The following is an 18,175-nucleotide window of genomic DNA, read 5'->3' as shown; positions in this document are numbered from 1 at the left end:
GGCCCCATGGCTTCAGGGAGTGACCTATGCAGGGTAGAGCGGGAATGAAGGAAAGACACACAGACACACAGTAAAGCTGGAATCATGTGGATTTGGGTTCTCTGATGGACATGCTGCAGCACCCTGTTTATTATATACACAATATAAATAAACATTTATATACAGGTAAACAGGGAGGTGGGGTTATTACATACTGGTAAACAAAGAGGCAGGGTTATTATATACATCTGAGCAAGGAGGCAGGTTTAGTTAATCTTGGTAGAATGAATCTCTGTAGGAGAGCAGTCTTCAGGCCATAAATATTGGTGGTGGTACTGGTGGGGGTAATCTATGGTGGACATTTCTGCATACACTGTCAACATCTGAACATGGACCAGAAGATTGACAATTCCCTTGCACCTCATTCCTGGAAGTCTTTGTCATTCTCCTTGAGTCCAAGGCTCTGAGGTCCTTGCCGTGGTCATGCCTATGCCAACGACACACATTCTCTCAGGACTTACCTTGCTCCCTACACACGGCACGCCCTCCTCAGCTGGCCCCTGGCATGCCTGTCACTGCGGCCTATCCTTCGCTGACAGTGTCCCCATGAGTCCTTTCAGCAAACAAGCCCCATTCCATTCTGTAAAGGCAGAGCTTGCCTGGCCCTTCTTTATAGACTAACAGGGGACAGCTAGATACATGCAGCAGGATCAACTGGGTGTCACGTGACTCTTGCAGCCACCGGATCAGGGTGTCCCTGCTCTAAACCCAAGCTCTGGAGAGCCGAGGCACCCTCCTTGGGGACAACGCTTGTAAAGAGTCTTGTGAATTTGATTTTCGTGTGGAATCTGAGCTGCCTGTGAGTAGCTCGCCAGAATATGGAGTAGCAGTTCTCCCCAAGTGACACCGCCACCTCTCTTATGGCAAGCCTGCTTCTCACGTAAGATACACTGCTTCCCTCCCTCGTGAGGCTCACGGCATGTCAGCTCCTTTGGCTGAGCCTTGGCCTCTGCTAACAAATGCTGTTTGCATCCTAAAAGACAAGGCTCCACTTTGGAACATTCCTGAACTCGAAGCACAGGCCTCCCAACATCCCACTGAACACACTTTAAATTTTTATGTACATTTATTTACACGCACACACATGTATGCAGGTGTGTGTGTGTGTGCACATGCATGTGTGTACATGCATGCATGTATGTGCATGTGCACAAGTGTGGTGTGTGTGTGTGTGCGTATATGCGCGAATATGTGTGGAGTGGGCACATGTGCCACGGTGTGCAAGTGGAGGTCAGAGGACAACCTTTGAGAATCTGTTCTCTTCTTCCACTATGTGGAACACAGGAATCCAACTCAAAATGCAGACTCAGTCACAAGTCCTGTCTGCAGAGCTGTCTTGCCAGATCTACCCTACAGATATTTCTCTTAGAGTCAAGTGTGAGAAATGATAGCACTCTGCGTTTTTCTGGAGACCATGCTGCTCTCAAACCTGGTTAAAGAAGTTTCTCTGTGCAGTGGGCAACAGTCAACACAGAGATGTTTAATTGGCCAGAGTTCTGAGAATGAGAGACCGTGAGTGCTCAGCCTTAAACGGGACAGCAATATCAATCCCTACATGGCTGAGGGAATATTGAGAAGAGAGGAAGGGAGAATGTAAGAGCCAGAGGATGGAGAGAAGAGCTGTGAAATTCTGTCTTCTTGACAAGACGTGGTTGATGAACACCTCAGACCCCAGGAGCTATGCACAAGACCTGTGCCAAATCAAGCCAGACAGCATTGCAGTGTGAGCAGGGAAGGGAACCACGAGGCTCCATTCCTAGCTGATGAATTGCTGGTAGTCGAATCCTGGAGGAGAGAGAGTTACTTTGCTTCAGGAATATGACCACTGGTGAAGTGCCCCAAACTCATGAACACATAGACAGTCTTCACAGGACACAGGAGGTTGCTTTTAAAAGGCAGATAGAGATACACTGGAGGAGGAAAGGAATTGGGGTGTGGGTGGATATGATCAAGATAAATTGCTGCGGGACAATGGTCTGTACTCTGTCGCTTGTATTTTAAATAAACGCTGATTGGCCAGTAACCAGGAAGGAAGTATAGGCGGGGCAACCAGGCAGGAAGTAGAGGCAGGGCAATGAGAATTCTGGGAAGAGGAAAGTTTCAGTCTGTAGTCAGTTAGCCCAGACAGAGAGGAAGCCAGACATAGAGCATGCAAGATGTGACTGCCTTGCTGAAAAAGGTACCAAGCCACATGGCTGACACAGACAAGAATTACGGGCTAACAAGAATTAGTGAATAAGAAGCCTGAGCTAATGGGCCAATCAGTTTATAAGTAATGTAGACCTCTGTGTGATTCTTTGGGACTTAATGGCTGCAGGACCAGGCGGGGTAGAAATCTTGGTCAACAATAAATTTTATACTTATATGAAATTATCAAAGTGTCTATTGTGACAAACCCACAAGGCTGAAGAATCAGGTTCCAGATGACTTCCCAAGATCACCTGAGTCCTTGCATGGAGGGCTTGTCTAGCTGACCTGGGAAGGCAGGAGGAGGAATGACCAGGTTTTTCTCATCCTATTGTGGTATGACTTGGAAGTGACTTTTACCGTCATATAACCTGATCTATTCTGACTGACAGAATACTTAACCTCAGAATTTACTCTACACAGAGGTTGATGGCCTACTGCCCTGGTTTGTTGGGTGGATCCAGCCTGAGTCATTTTGGTGGCCCAGTGTTCCCTGCTCTTCCTAGGTGTGGTTGATTTCTTGGATGGTCATTTCCCATCCAAGATTAATAACCTAACAAACCAGGGGCCTCGAAGCAGACCAATGACTCTGCAAGGAACACTTTGCAAGTAAAGATACGTGGATAAAAGAGTATCCTGCATGACTCACCAAGAGCTTCTATAACGAGGCTGATTTTTTTCTTCTTTCTTTTTTCTTTTTACTCTTAAATTTTATTTTATTTTGGGGGGGTTGAAAGGTCAGGAGGTGGATATGAAGGGATGGGGGAAATGAATGGAATGGAGATGCATGATATGAAAGACACAAAGAATAAATAAGAAGAGGGGGAAATAACATAACAATCAGAGTGATAACTCACCACCCTGTCCTTGCCTTTTGTTTGCCTTCTGAAGCCTTTCCCACCCTGGACTCACACACCCTCAATATACTGCAAACATTGTCAGGATGATGAGTAGGGGAGGTTTTCATGGGTACCACATTAAACACAGAGAGTTGTTAGATGACCACAGTGATAGTAGATCTAATTAGCAATAAGACTGCAGGGCCATAAATAAACCCTGTGCCTCTTCTGGCCAGTGGGGAGCATCACTCAGTCTGATGCCTGTAACATATACCGATTTACAAACCACTCTCTATTGCACGGAGTGCATGGGTGCCTGGGTTTAGTGGCAGGAGTATAGTGCAGAGAATCCTGCATTTTAATAGTCACGCTGAAATAGGACCATTCCTCCACCTGACGGGGAGCAATAGGAGTTGGAACAGCAAAGCAGCCTGCTCATCAATCTCCCACTTAGGCTGGCTGCTCTGTGTCATCAAGACACCACCGGCTATACGTTTTTCCTCTTTTATTAATGTGAATTTAACTGTTTTATCAAAGCCACACACGTTCACAGTTATATCACACTTGCTTGATAGTCCATGAAAAGATATCCCACAAGCATTCTGTTCTCCACAGCCATTTCTGCTTCTTCAACCCCAACTCTCCTGCCCATACTATGAACATTCTCCTATGGGTTAAAGTGATGTGCTGTATATCCTGGTCTCGACGGAACCATGTAGATCTCATCTACTGTTCTAATTTCATTGATGTTGCTACAATAAAATGCTCTGTGGGAAGAACCCTGGGGGGGAGGTTTATTGGGGCTCACAATTTCTGGTTATAGTCCATTGTAAAGGCAGGATCTTCAGACAGGCGATTAAATATATCATATCCACAGTCAAGAGCAGGGAGAGAATGCACAGACGCATGCTTAGTGCTCAGCTCACTGTTTCTACTCTTACACAGCCCAAGACCCAAACCTAGGAAGTAATGATGCCGCTAGTGGGCTGGTCATCTGACCTCATTCAACTCAATGAAGAAAAATCAGTCGTTCACAGATGTGCACACAAACTGTCCTCATCTACCTAGTGGGGAGTCTAGGCTGTGTCAAATTGACATTAAGAATTCATCATCATATAAATACCAATTGATGGTGTGAGAGATGAGATGTTGCCTCTGCCGCATTTGGTTCTCTCTTCTTTAGACACCTTACGTGTTGGCTGGGCCTCTTTACTGGCTATAGCTAGCATTTCAAGGAAACTGTTCTAATCAGGCACTGGGGAGATCAGAAAGCAGAGGTTACATGCTGCAGTTTGGAGATAGTTATGCTCTGGAGATCTGATGTGCAGCAGGGTGACTGCGGTTGGTGAGAATGTTCTAGACACTTGAAATTTGCTAATGGAGTCAGGCTTAATGTCCTATACCAATAACAACATCAAATGAACTATGTGAGCTGATATTTTGATTATCTACTCTGACGATGGTAACCATTTCAGAATGTAACCAGAACACCATCCTACACACTTGAGAGCGTCTTCATATCAATTAAAACTTAATAAAGCTAGGAGGAAATGAGATAACATATTGACCCCCGAGTAGTTCTTTGGTATTGCCATAGGGAGATTGAGTCTAGCTTCCCTCCTTCAAGGAGACCTGGCTTTAGGGACATAAGGCTAGAGTCTAGGAAACTGTGTGACTCCTGGGATGAGCCCTTAGAAGGCAATACAAATCCCATCTGGCTTTTCCCCAGGGGTCCTTGCTCTTAGGACTTAGCTGCCATGCCAGGGGGAATCCTAAGTAGCTCAAAGAGGGATCTGTCTGGTTGGCAGGCTCAGGGGAAGTCCAATAGTAACCTACAAGATATATACTAAAGAGGCCTCTGTAAGAACTCCAAGCCACCGCCTCATTATACTGGACAAGGGACCAGGAGCCACCTAGCCAGAACTAGGTCACCCAGAAGTGAAAATGGATGACTGTTGTTTTATGTGAGTATGTGCAATGGCTCTCAAGGTTCCGCCCAGCTTGAGAGATGAAAGTTATTGGCCACCCTTCAGTCGGTCACACGCTGACTCCCCAGCCTGCAGGAGTCAAATTTCCTGCTCCTACTTCCTCTGTGACTCTGGGCAAATGAGTGTCAGCTCTGTATCTCCATCTGCATCTGCAGAATAAAAGCTGATAAGTGCTCCAGCCATCTGGCAGAACTTAGGGTTGTGGGCGTGACAGTCCTTAGGATGCGATGGTTGGTGATAGCCCAAACATGCTGGCCTTTATTGCTTTCACCTGCTCTACCTGACTTCTAGACTTTCAACCATGTCTGGCCTCTGGGAGCTAGAATGCAGGAAGGAATCCCAGCTCGGGGGTGGTTTATGAACAAAGTGCTGGCTAGCCAAATGACCTTGGCTGGGGTAATGTGAGCTCTTGGGAGCTAAGTTTCCTCATTCTGAAAGGCAAGGATGGTCCAGCAAAGTCTGTTCACGTGTCAGTGTGCAGCCTCTGGGCTCCCTTTCCTGTATTACACAGCCCCTTCTTTGTCCTTTCCGGAATGTATGACTTTGTAAGTCTCTGAATCTCTTTGTACCTTGGTCTCATCAGCCTGGGCATCAGGTTTCCAGGCTGCATCCATTGGAATGGGGTGAGTTAATGAGCTCAGCTCTTAAGAGTGATTGATGTTATTAAGTTTTCAATAAGGTTGGTTATTATTAACTGTATCATAATGTATGCAACGACTTATACGGATCCAGTATGTTCTTGGCAAAGGGAAAAGGCTAGAGAGATGAGGGAGGGAAGAGAAAAGAAGAGGAGGGAGGAGAAAGGAGTCACGGGAGAGATAAAATCTATTGCAACATTTGCGGGGACTCATACTCCATCAGGAGTTAGACCAGGATGGGGATGGGACCTCTCTGTCCCCTTGGTGGCTCTCAGCACCCATGGCCACTACTCAGATAGATGCCATCTTTAGGACTAGAAGCAAGCATTTCTTACTCATAGCTCCCATTACTCCCCCCCCCCCCCCCCCCCCACAGAGCTTAGTACTCAACCTGGGACAGATAATAAATACCTCATCAGCAATGAACAGCTGGAGGCTTTGAGCCCTGCAGGCTACACTGCGTGGGCAGCCTGGGATTTGTGAGATTCATCTCAGCCATGTGTTACTGTGGCCTCATGTGCTCAAGTTGAGAGACTGAATCTAGGCTCCCCAGCCACGCATGGTAAGTGTCCCCAGCATTAGTGGTCCCCAGTGAAGATGAGTAAATGAAACACAAAGACGTCACCTCCTGGTCTCTTGCATGAACATCAAATCCACACTAGGCTTTTATCATCTGGATACAGATAAGTATCTTCTTCAACTGCTGCCACTCCTGGCCTCTCCATGGATACTCAGAGCCTCAAGGTCCCAGCCTGAGCATTCTTATACAGTTTGCCTCTGACAGCAGCTGAGCTGGGGATGTCAGGCTCTACTAGGGGATGGAGGTGATCACATCACTTGGTAAAGAGAATCTCACACCTGATTCCAAGAGGATTTTTTTTTCTTCCTGAGACAGGGTTTGTCTGTGCAGACTTGGCTGTTCTGGAACACATACTGTAGACCAGGTTAGCCTCGAACTCATAGAGATTAACCTGCCTCGGCCTCCCCAGTGCTAGGATTAAAGGCGTGTGCTACCACTGCCAGGCTTCAATGGGACAATTTTAGCTCCAATCAATTGTGACCTGTTGGGGGCTTGTTGCTGCTGCCTGTTGTGCAACCCCCGGTTGGAGAAGGGTAGCAGGGGGTGAGGAGATGCAGAGGCAATGACACAGACTCCAGAAGATTCCAATGGAGATTTTAGGCGGTTAGGGAAATGAAGCTGCTGTAGGACCATTTTTGGTTGATCCTTTTAAAATCGGCGCTCACTACTAGTATGTTGTGATTGGCTAGGAGTGCGTGTCATTAGGTGTCATTAGTTACTGTGCTTTTAGTCCACTGACAGGTTCTTTTGGCCAATTTTGCTTATTCATTCTAAGTTTGCATGCATGCGCTTGCTTGTGCTTGCGCTATTGCCCTGCCTCAGTGACCTTTTAGACATGAGGATAGTTTGTTCACGTCTGGATTTCTGCAGAGGAGGTGAGAGTTAATGGTTTTATATAAAACCATGATTTTGCTGTTTGGCCCAGCTTCTGTGAACACTGGAACAAAACACATGTACAGGGACCTGGAAGTGCCACCGTGAGACTCTCCCTGGTAGACTGTGCTCATGTCTGAGAAGGACAGAAGTGCTACAAACCCTTACCTAGCTGCCTAACCTCAGCAGAGATGGGCAGGCATTTTCCCCAGGAACCTCTGGGTCCCCCAGCACCTTCTGCTCTCGGGGACTCCCCCAGACTTCCTCCTCTCAGCCTGCCTGACAACTTTCCCAGCATCACGACAGCAAGTCTTGGTTTTGCATAACTAATTTCAAATCTTACATAGCATCTAGTTTGGGAATTAAGCAGTGGAGTGACAGCTGTTTAATTAACTTCTTAAGCTGATTAGACAGTAGTACTGAAATCTCTCAAGAAGGAATTTCTGACCTGGGGAGAGCCCCCGGGCACTATGTCACTGCTGTGGGGTGGACTGGGTTTAGAAAGCTGTGAAACCTCTGGGTCGTGCATTTCTGGGGTCCTCCAGGATGTGGTCAAACATGTGTTTTTACTTATTGTATTAGCTGTGACAAGAGATGCGACATGAGGATAAGGAAAGGAACCAAGACTCTGCCAAGAAAGCACATTCTCAACAAAGTCATGGCAACAAAATGAATTTTCCCCCAACCCCTGGCTTGTTAGTATGTTGCTTGAACATGTGTGCTTGCTTGTATTGGTCAGGATTAACCTCCTCTCCACAATGGGTGTGCGCATTTCTTTCCATGAGTAAGACAAATTCCAGTTAATGAGCTTAGGGCTTTAAGCCGATTTCATCCTCAAGATTACAGTTGTACAAAGAAGAACCGGGAAGGAACGGGGGAAGCCCAGAGTTCCTCGGACTGCATGTGTGAGGCTGAGCCAGGTTGGGGTGACCCAGGACACTCCATGAGGAACAGATTCCTTCCTTTTTAAGTTTGAGTAGGCACCGTGAAGTGCACGGTCCCAAAACCTGGTGGGAGGGATGAACAGGGTGTCAAAAAGGAGCATAGCAGTCAGGCACATTGGCACAAGCTTGTAATGCCAGCATTTGGGAAGTAGAGGCAGGAGGATCAGGAGTTCTAGGCTCTCTTTGGCTACAGAGGGATTTGAGGTAGCTGGGCTACATTAGAATCAATCTTAAAAAAACAAGACAGCTCAAAAACAGCACACACGCACGCGCGCGCGCGCGCGCACACACACACACACAACCCAGTTAAACAATGGAATGAAAACAACGCTGCTCATCTTCCTGGAGGCTCTTAGGGGATGGACATAAATTTGACTTTTGAATTGTCATTCACCAAGGTATTTTTCTTTTATATTGAAGATACACAGTCTCCCTGGATTTGGGGCCAGCAGATTTCGGCTCCATACTGATGATGTAGGGACAGTTAGTTGACATAGAATGCACAGTTCATACCATTCACTCATTTAAAGTGAACAGCTAACTGGCTCTTAACCTGTTAACAGATCTGTGCAACATTGCCACAATTTTAAAATGATTTTTATCATACCCCAAAGAAACTATGTCTCTGTTAGCTCTCATCACACAGCCCCACCTCCAGCCTCAACCGGTCACCTAATTCTTGTCCCTGGATTTGTCCTTTATGACTATGTCCTATGAACTGAATCACACTGTGGGTGTCTTGTGCGTCTGGATGGGTCCATGTTGCCTGCTACCATCAGGCTCCCCTCCCCCTTGCTGTGACACGTGGGTATTTCTTGCCCATCTTGACTCTGCTGAGTTTTGACATGTAGAGTAGAATGACTTCCGATGAACAATCTTCAGTTATTTTCGCCCCAATCCTGGCAAATTCAGTTTATATAAATAGCATATATTCTGTTTGTAGAATATATGAATAGGATATAGACATGATTCCTTAACCCTTGAGACTGAATTCCTTTTCAATGGACCACGGCACTAGTTTGCTTTCGGTTGCTGTGTTAAAACATCATGACCGAAAGCAACCTGGAGAGGAAAGGGTTTATATCAGCTGATAGCGTGCATAGTCCATCCTGAAGAAGTCAGGGCACAGGAACTCGGCGGCAGGAATGGATGCAGAAGACACGGAGAAGGGCTCCTTACCAGCGACTCCCCATGGCTTGTTCAGCCCGCTTTTATATGCAACTCAAGACCACCTGCCCAGAGGTGGTACTACTCACAGTGAGATATCATCTTCAATCAAGAAAGTACCCTACAGACTTGTCCGTAGGTCAACCCGATGATCAGGAGGCGGTTCCTCAACTGAGGCTTCCCCTGCCCAGATGACTGTAGCTTGTATTGTTTACAAAACCTAACCAGCAAAATCACACTCTTAAAATCCAAGAAATGGGCAAAAATCGAAACACCCATGCAGATGTGTAGTGGCATTTCAGATGTATTTTAATCAACAGAGACTGTGTGAAGATCTGAGAGGAAAACTGGCTAGCCTGACAGACCAGATTATGGTACCACACACCTTTAGTCCCAGTAGTCACACTAGCTGCCATAGAAATCGGGTGGTGCAGGCCTTTAATCCCAGCCCTAGAGAGGATTATAAAATGGGAGGAAATAGCTCTCAACAGACAGTTTCATTCTGAGATTCTTGGTGGAAGGACCGCCATTTCAGACTGAGGTCTAGGTAAGAGCCAGTGGCTGGCTGTTTTGCTTTCCGAATCTTCAGGTTGAACCCCAATTTCTGACCCTATGCTTTTATTAATCACGCTTCACAGGTGTGTTAGGATTCCGAAATCCAGGCTTTGACTCAGGTGGGGAGCAGATGCCTTCCATGAGCCCCAGGCTTCTTTGCATAGGGAAATGCAAGATCATCCAGGATGTTTTGAGTCAGGGACCCTGGTTTAGAAGCTTCTAGAAAAATATCGTATAAGTAATGTACCCGGAAGTAAACCACACCCAAACTCAACAGCTAAAGCTGGAGTCTGTAAGAAACACAAAGGATAAGAGAAGAAGAACTCAGTTTCCTTCATCTCTTTCCCTTCTTAACAGTTTCTCTCCTTAACAGTTTCTCTCTCTCTCTCTCTCTGTATATGTGTATGTGGTGAATGTGGTACCCTTGGACCAGAAGAGGGTGTCGTATCTCCCGAAAATGGAGTTACAGGGGGGACTGGGAACTGCCACGGGGGTGCTGGGAACTGAACTCTGGCCTTCTGTAAGAGCAACAAGCGCTCTTACCTGCTGAATTATCTCTCCAGCACAGTCGTGTTTTTTTAAGCAAGCTCTGCTCTTTGAGTCAGAAACACTAAAACGCAGTGACTCATCCAGAAGCTAATAACATGACCAATGGCTGTTAAGCATGCTGATACAGATCGCGGACCGGCAGCTGTGGACGGTGACAAGGGTTCTTAAGGAAAGTTTCCACCTCACCCACAACCCGCAAACAGCAGTGCCACAAAACACGGCATGAGTATTTAATCTGTGTTGATAGGTCCTTCCTGATGGCATGAAGTCTTACTCTTTGAAGCCAGGGGGAAGCTCTGCCTGCAGCCTTTAACCAAGCGGGGCTCTCATCCACTTTTCAATTGCTACAGAAAAATGCATGTCAAATTGTCAAAGGCGACAGAATTTTCTGTACGCCCGGAGAAGCGTATCAGTTTTACGGTTCATGAGACTAAGGAATTAATTCAATTGGTTTGGGAAGGGCAGACAGAATTAATAAACATCAAAGGGTCGCTCCGAGGCTGTGCTTTGCAAAAGGGGCCGTTTTGAAAGTGGGCCTTGCTGAGAGAGCTGCAGTCTTTTTTGGGACCTGCCAGCCCCACGAATTTCAGCAAGCCCCACATGGGAGCCAGAACTAGGGCCCGATCATCTATGCTAATGAGGGTGCTGAGGCGTGGCTAATCCCCAACAGTGCCGAGTGCAAAAGTCATCTTCAGTTTGGCCCCTGAAGACATTATGTTCTCTTCTCCCCCTCTTCAGCAGACAACCTCTTAATTATGTTTTTCCTAGGCTAATGTAAAAATGAATTTGCATGTCTGCAGCCCACACTAATTGAAGGAGGGTGAACGCCGTGAAGATTACTCCGGGAGGCGCAGCTAAATCAATTCAGGGCTGAGTCAGCCATGTAGTACCCTGGGCCACTGACCAAGGGAACAGGTTGTCAGCCATCTTTCCCTTCCTTGGGCTGGGACTACTGTGGAGGGAGAAGTCAATTGCTACTTCCTGAGCCTGAACTACCACTGTTCGCACACCAGAGAAGGTGAAAGTCAGATGAAGGTCATAGGCCTTGAAGACAAGGAATATAATCCTGAAACCCTCTTCCTAGTCAAGGTTTTGAGGCAGTCTATCTATGGCAGTTTAAGAATGTTCTCCACAGGCTTGTATATTCGAACAGTTGGTCACCACAAGGTGGCTCTGTTTAGGAGAAGTCAGGGAACTTCTAAGAAGGGGAGCTACTGGGGTGGGCTTTAGGGGTTTATTGCTCCACCCTCTTCTAGCTTGCTCTCTCTGCTTCCTGTCTGTGGTTAAGATGTGAGCTTTCAGCTTCTTGTTGCAGCTGTTGGCTACCAGGTCTCCCTCATGGTCACAGACTCTCCCTCTGGTACCAGAAGCTCAAATAAACTCTTTCATGTAGAAGCTGTCTTGGTCATGGAGTTTCAGCACAGAAGCAAAAGGTAACACATACAAAACACAGCCAAAGCTTTGCAACACAAGACTGTCCTCCGTTTGAGCTATTCTAAGAGGCCTTTCCTGCAAATGGATTTATCAACCTGCGACTCCCCCACTCACATCGCATTCCATGCACATCCCACTCTAAGCCATGCAGCAAGTGGCTCTACCCTGTGGGAACTCGTGGTTCTGATTCAAGCACATCTGGGAATTAGACACAGTAGGCCAATCCAGTCTGACCCAATTTTGGATGCTTGAACAGCAAGAAAGTATACCCTCTATGGTAACTTTTAGGGAAAACCCTCTATTTAGAGTATTATGCCTATGAATGATTATGCGTGCCTACAATTACTATCAGATGCATCATGGGAAGGGACATATTTAGTTAATAGAGGTTAATGTAACCTAGGCCTGTCAATCAAAATCAAAGCATCACCTATACCCCATCACTAGCAACTGTTCCTTCTCCTAGTCCCATAAAAAGAAGCTGGCAGCTGTGCCAGGGACTCTTGAGTACTCTGGCTGACTTGCAGTGTATTATTATCACTTTGCTGGTGAATAAAGTTCCTTACCAGTTTGCTATCTGTGTAAGCTTCTTCAGTTCTTTGAACAGGATGCTAAGAAGGTGGGTCACCCAATTCAGACAGAGAACTCAGTTAGCAGTGGTGGAAGCTGCTCTTGCTCTCGACTGTCCTAATTATAGACATGCATGCTATGGCCAGGCAGTCATGCTTCCCAGTTGTTTGTGGGTTGGGTAAGTGAGCTTGCTGTGGGAGACAAGAGCTGGGAGGACCATCTCAGCCAACCTAGTGGCACTGATACTCTGGTTGGTTCCAGTTGTGGGTCCCTCTCAGTTATCCTTGGTGCACTCTCATGTTATAGTCCACCACCTCAGCTGCATCACTGCGGGGATGTCTCACACTTTCTGGGTTCCAATGCTTCTCTTGAAACCATCTCTCTGTCAGCATGCCAGATGAAGAAAGTGGTACCCACAGCTACTTGACTGAGAAAGCCCCAAACCTCAGAGTCATCAACTATCTTTTCTTGTGTATGCAAGTCTCACATCCATCAGGGTGTCCTGCTGCTCCCATTGCCAAGGTGCATACAGATCCAGCCACATTCCTGCAGCCCATCCTAAGTACTGTCAATCAAGTCATGAGAGGTGTAGCCGTACTACAGAAAAGCATTTGAAAAGCCCAGGTCTAGGTGACTTGCACCATAATATTTATTCCTCTCAGGATCATGCTTCAAAACAAAACAAAACAACAAAAAAACATTACTGTATCACTGCCTTTTACATCCATAGCAAGCTTGAAAATCGGATAGAGAGACAGGAAACATTAAAGGGACTTTGGAAGGGAACAAAGCTCCTCATTTCAGAGTCTGATTGGAGCCTCCCAGAAGCTGAGAGTCAAGAATTCCAGTTGGATTTATGTGTCACAAGCTCACTAGCATAGAGGTGTTCCTTATAAAAAGGTAGAAAGATATTTTAAATAAGACTATTAAGTAGCATCAATGTGCAGGAGTAACCAACCACTTTCTAATTAGATTTCTAATTAGATTTAAGCCATCCTCCACAAGTTGAAACCACATCCTCCACAAGTTGAAATCCTGGCACTGTTACTGGAGGCAGGAACCTATGAACAGACAGGGGAGAACCTACTAGCACCATCCTGCTAAATGGACACAGTATTAACCCACTCCTAAAAATACATGGTGAGAACCATTGATTAATGCATCTCTCAGTCCTCATCAAAGAGGCTTCTGTTTGCAATAGATGGTGCTTTCTCCCGAGGATGAGGCAGCATTCCAGAAAGGGGATGAATGACAAGGAAGCAGTATTTTCTGGACACAGCAGGGCAGCTGCACATGTGAACTCAGCACACACATAACTTTAATAGTTAACTCCAACTCTGTCTCATGCTGGCTCATCTGCAAGTTATTTTCTACAGGGAAGTCACGAAGCCCAGCTTCACCTGAGTGAAGATCCCTGTAGAGAGGCCCCCAGGCTGCTGCAAGGGGCATTGTGGATCTATCTCTCCAGCTTCTGCTTCACTGCAACTGTCAAGCTCAGGCAGGATGGTCAAGCCTTCCAGGCCTGTCAGACTAAAGGACATGCCATTACTTAACTCAAGTGTCTTGAATGCATCGTGAAGTCACTTCCAATCAATTCCCATTTTCAACAGATAGCCTACACCATGGCCTTATTCTCAAGGTGCTTTGCTCTGTGTTGCAAACTATACCACTGATAGGTTCCCACATTTCCTAGTCGCATTATGGATTTCCAAATTTACAAGGCTTGGTGTGCATGAGGAGTCATAGAGTCACAGTGACTAAATTCCTTCATGCTTTGGCTCAGTACAGGAGCATCAGTGCCAGCGTCTTCCTCCGGCGGGACATCCACACCATCGTCACTTTCTGTTGCTGCTTTAAATTTTATTTTTTCATTTAATTAAGCTGGACTCTACAGGAGGGCTGCAAGCCGTATGCAGTCAACAAAGCAGCCACGGTTGATGCTCTCAGCTGGATAGCCCAAGGTCATGGGTTCAGTCACACCAGGCTACAGGTTTGCTCCAATTTAGCAGGCTGGGGTGGCGACTCCAGCTCCATCTAAGAGCTTTGTCATATGAGACACCATAGGCTCGCCAAAGCCAAACCATTGCATCTTTCTGAGATCCTGGTACTCCTGAGGTTGGGGACTGTGGAATGATTCACAACCTAGGCTGATTAAGCATCATCAGGTCATACCCCAAGTCCCGTCTGAGCTATCAGAAACCTCCAGAAGGTAGACACAAGCAGCAGCCAGTTTTCATGTCTTTGTAGTTGTCCTCGAATGTAGGGACAGACTGAACAGGTTTAGATTCTAGGTTGATTATTATGGATTGCAATTTAGCAGGGTGGGTATCTTCAAAGATAATCCTATTAGGCCTGCTTAGGCCTATTAACATATGCACTCATGAACATGGGCCGAGATACAAGGCAAATCAAGATACTCAAGTCAGACAAAAAGATTTAACGGTGCTTGCTACTTAAGGAGTATTGATAGAGATTGTTGGTGGGGTGGCCAGATGGCTCGATGAGTCAAGGTGCTTGCCACTAAAACTGACGACCTGAGTTTGATTCCAAGCCCCACAAATTGGGTGAGGAGAAGCTAGTCTTGTATTTTTAATCTGACCTCAACTCTCCACTCATGCTCCATGACATGTTTAAGCCAACACACACACACACACACACACACACACACACACACACACACACACTTCATTTCAGGAAGCAGGATGTTCAATAGGAACTGTGACTTACAGGGTCAACAACACAATGGCTCATAGACTACCAGCTGTACCCCAGGTGAGACTGGATGCCATAATGACTTAGAAGTTCCTTGTTCACGTCTCAGCTTTGTCACGGTCTCTTGGGGTTTCTCTGACCTCTGAGCTCCACCAGTTTGCTATGGCCCCCAACCAACCACCCCTCCCTTTATTCCAATGCCTCCTTAATTTCTGCAGAATATGGAAACAGGAGGCAGTGATGTTACTTTTATACCCCCTTGGGACTTCTAGATGAGTCTATTTTTATTTCATGCATATGGGTGTTTTGCCTGCATGGATGTCTGTGCATCATGTGTGTACCCACAGATCCCAGAAGAGGGTGTCGGATTCCCCTGGACCAAGTATTTGTGGTCTGCTATGCACATGCTGGGAATCAAACTTGGATCCTCTGGGGGAGAAAAAGCCAGTGTTCTTGAGCCATTTCTCCAGCCATTCATTTGTCATTTTAAAAGGTGTCTGTCCCCTGTTCCAGATCACAGATAGATGAGGGTGGGCCACTGCAGGCTTCTCTCATGGCACACTGTGGCTGGTCATCATACGCTAAAGCTCAAAAACAGGTCACCCCAGTTTTAGAAAAGGTTCTATTCTTTCCTTGACTTGTTCTGACTTCGAATAAAACTGTTCATGCTGGTCATTTAGACCATGGTAACAAGAAGCCACAACTGTTCAACATGCAGAGGAGAACGGACTGTGGGGGAGCCCAGTCTCAGCTGCTACACCCACAAGACAACCACCACACCTTAAGGGTCAGGGAATGTTGCAGAAGAGGGCTCAGAGAGATTGGAAGAGCCAGAGGTTCAGAACATCTGCTCTGAGATAGTGTTATCTATATAGGATAGGGAAACTGTACCCATCAAACAAGACCCGAGCAATATCAATGCCAGCTGATGTGTCAATAAGACCGTGGTAAATATCACAGGACTCCATGCTAATTGCTTGTAGCTTTTCTTGTAGCTACCGAGAAGGGGAGAGTCAGTCTTCTGCAGGGACGAGCCCCCCGGTAGGTTATCTAATATCATGTGGTCCCCTCCATATATGAGCAACACCAAATGGACTCGGTAGATCCAATAATGAAAAATAAGAATAATAAAGAATAATTTGAGAAGGGAGGGAGAACAGGAGAAGTTGGAGGGAGGGAAGAATGGGGAGAACGAAGGGAATACAGAACAGGAATTGAAAAAATTAAAACAAGCATGCTCCAGCACGGACTCTTGGCACACCCTTGAATTCACATCTCGTTACTGGATACAGTTTTTTTTAGTGAGGGGAGAATGGAGTCTGTGTGTAGTCAGAGGGTCAGAAATGAAACTCTAATTTGGCTTGCAGCAAAACATAATTTAAGAGTCAGACCATTGCAAAAAGAATTCATAAAAGTGATTTCGGTAGAGGAGCATGGAGCCAGGAGTACATGACACGGTGTCTCTGATGCCATGGAGGAAGGATGCTAAGAGAATGAAAGCACGGAAATTAAATGAAGAGAGGGGGCAAGCCTTCTCATTTGCAGATCTAGGGAGGTTTGAAAAGGGGGAACAGGAGGCACTGGGGTGAAGAGATACAATCTGCCTGTCACGATTTCCTCAGAAATCAGCGGCGAGTGTAGGATTCGAGTCCTTGCTTGTCGGAGGCTCAGCTGTAATTCTAATTTTCTCAGGCTCCTATCAAGAGAATTTACACTAATGCCTAGTCTACATTACTCGAGAAGATAAATCTCCTTTTGACTAAGGCTTTGCCTCCAAACGGCTACATTTCTGTAAAATCTGTTTTATAATGACCTGCAGGCTTGTTCCTGTCTGCCCCAAACACAAAGCCAGGATTTCTCTCCCTGTTTCATTTCTGAAATAAAGTATGTTTCATAAAATTTCCCATTTTGACTAAATCTGTTTAAAATATTATAGTCACTTGGAATCACAAAATCCATATGTAATGTCAATAATAATGACTTACGTATGTTAATAGGATAGGTTTTTAATAACTGTTAGAAATATAAGCACCATTATAGGAGGAGTATCTAATGATTTTTTTCTTCTCAAAGACAATCTATGTGGGATAAATCCATTATCTTAAGGGTATTTTGATAAGGAAAAATCTATGTAAAAAGCTCTATGCATCCGTATGCAATTGTTAAACCCCATTAAACATGCTTAATAATTAGCTGGCCAAAGAATCTCATTAGACGTACATTAAGTGTGCACCGAAGTCACATTCGGAACACTTCATTAAAGGCAACACGGGCTTCCCTGCATAACTTAAATACAAACTCCAGTCAAATTAAAACTTGAATTTATGTCCCTCCCACCTGATCTGGGAGAAGAAATCTTGCCACCACCAGGGACCAGCCTTGGTTGGGCTATCTCTCAGTCAGCTAACGGGCCCATTTAGGTATGAATTACACGCCACATGCTTATTTTAAAAGGACAGTTCAGCGCCTTTTACTAAACATATGCAATTAATTGCACACTAATCACCATAGTCCAGTTCGGGGAAAATCCTTCATGCCAACATTTGGCTAATGTTCCTTTGTAGTTAATTCTATATCACTCTAATACTTTTTCTGTCTAGGCTTGTATTTTTGACGATTTGACACACACGTATACACACAATCCTAGAACAAAGAATCCTAGAATCTTTCTCTCAGCATGATTTAAACCTTTGATATTTTATGTGTGAGTATGTGTGTGTGTGTCTCTCTCTCTCTCTGCATGTGTGTTCATGTGAGTGCAGCTGCCCATGGAGGCCAGAAGAGAGCACTGGGTCCCCTGGAACAGGAGCGACAGAGGGTTGGGAGCTGCTGTGTGGGTGCTGGGAACTGAACTCAGGTCTTCTGAAGGAGCAGCCAGTGCTCCTAACCACTGAGCCATCTCTCCAGATCCTAACATGATGGTTTTAAGATCGACTCTCATTGCTTAGCTCTGTGGATAAACCACAGTCTAATTGCCTATCCAGTCACTTAACTGCATTACTGCACTTGGGTTACCCCACTGTATTTTGTAGTGGCCCACCTGTAGTATGGGACGGTTCATGAGTTGGGCAAGGGGCACACACACACACACACACACACA

At 45.8% G+C, this 18,175-nt stretch overlaps 1 protein-coding gene across 1 annotated transcript in view; it reads right to left on the bottom strand.

Moving 5' to 3' along the window:
* The window catches only part of Tmem132d (transmembrane protein 132D), a 618,857-nt gene that overhangs the window by 80,022 nt on the left and 520,660 nt on the right, over window positions 1-18,175 (bottom strand). The gene's annotated exons all lie outside the window — the stretch shown is intronic.

The sequence above is a fragment of the Myodes glareolus genome, chromosome 2 (assembly GCF_982192425.1).
Source record: "Myodes glareolus chromosome 2, mMyoGla1.1, whole genome shotgun sequence".
Taxonomy (NCBI): domain Eukaryota; kingdom Metazoa; phylum Chordata; class Mammalia; order Rodentia; family Cricetidae; genus Myodes; species Myodes glareolus.
Note: the sequence above shows the minus strand (reverse complement) of the source record. Positions and strands in the feature narration are given on the sequence as shown.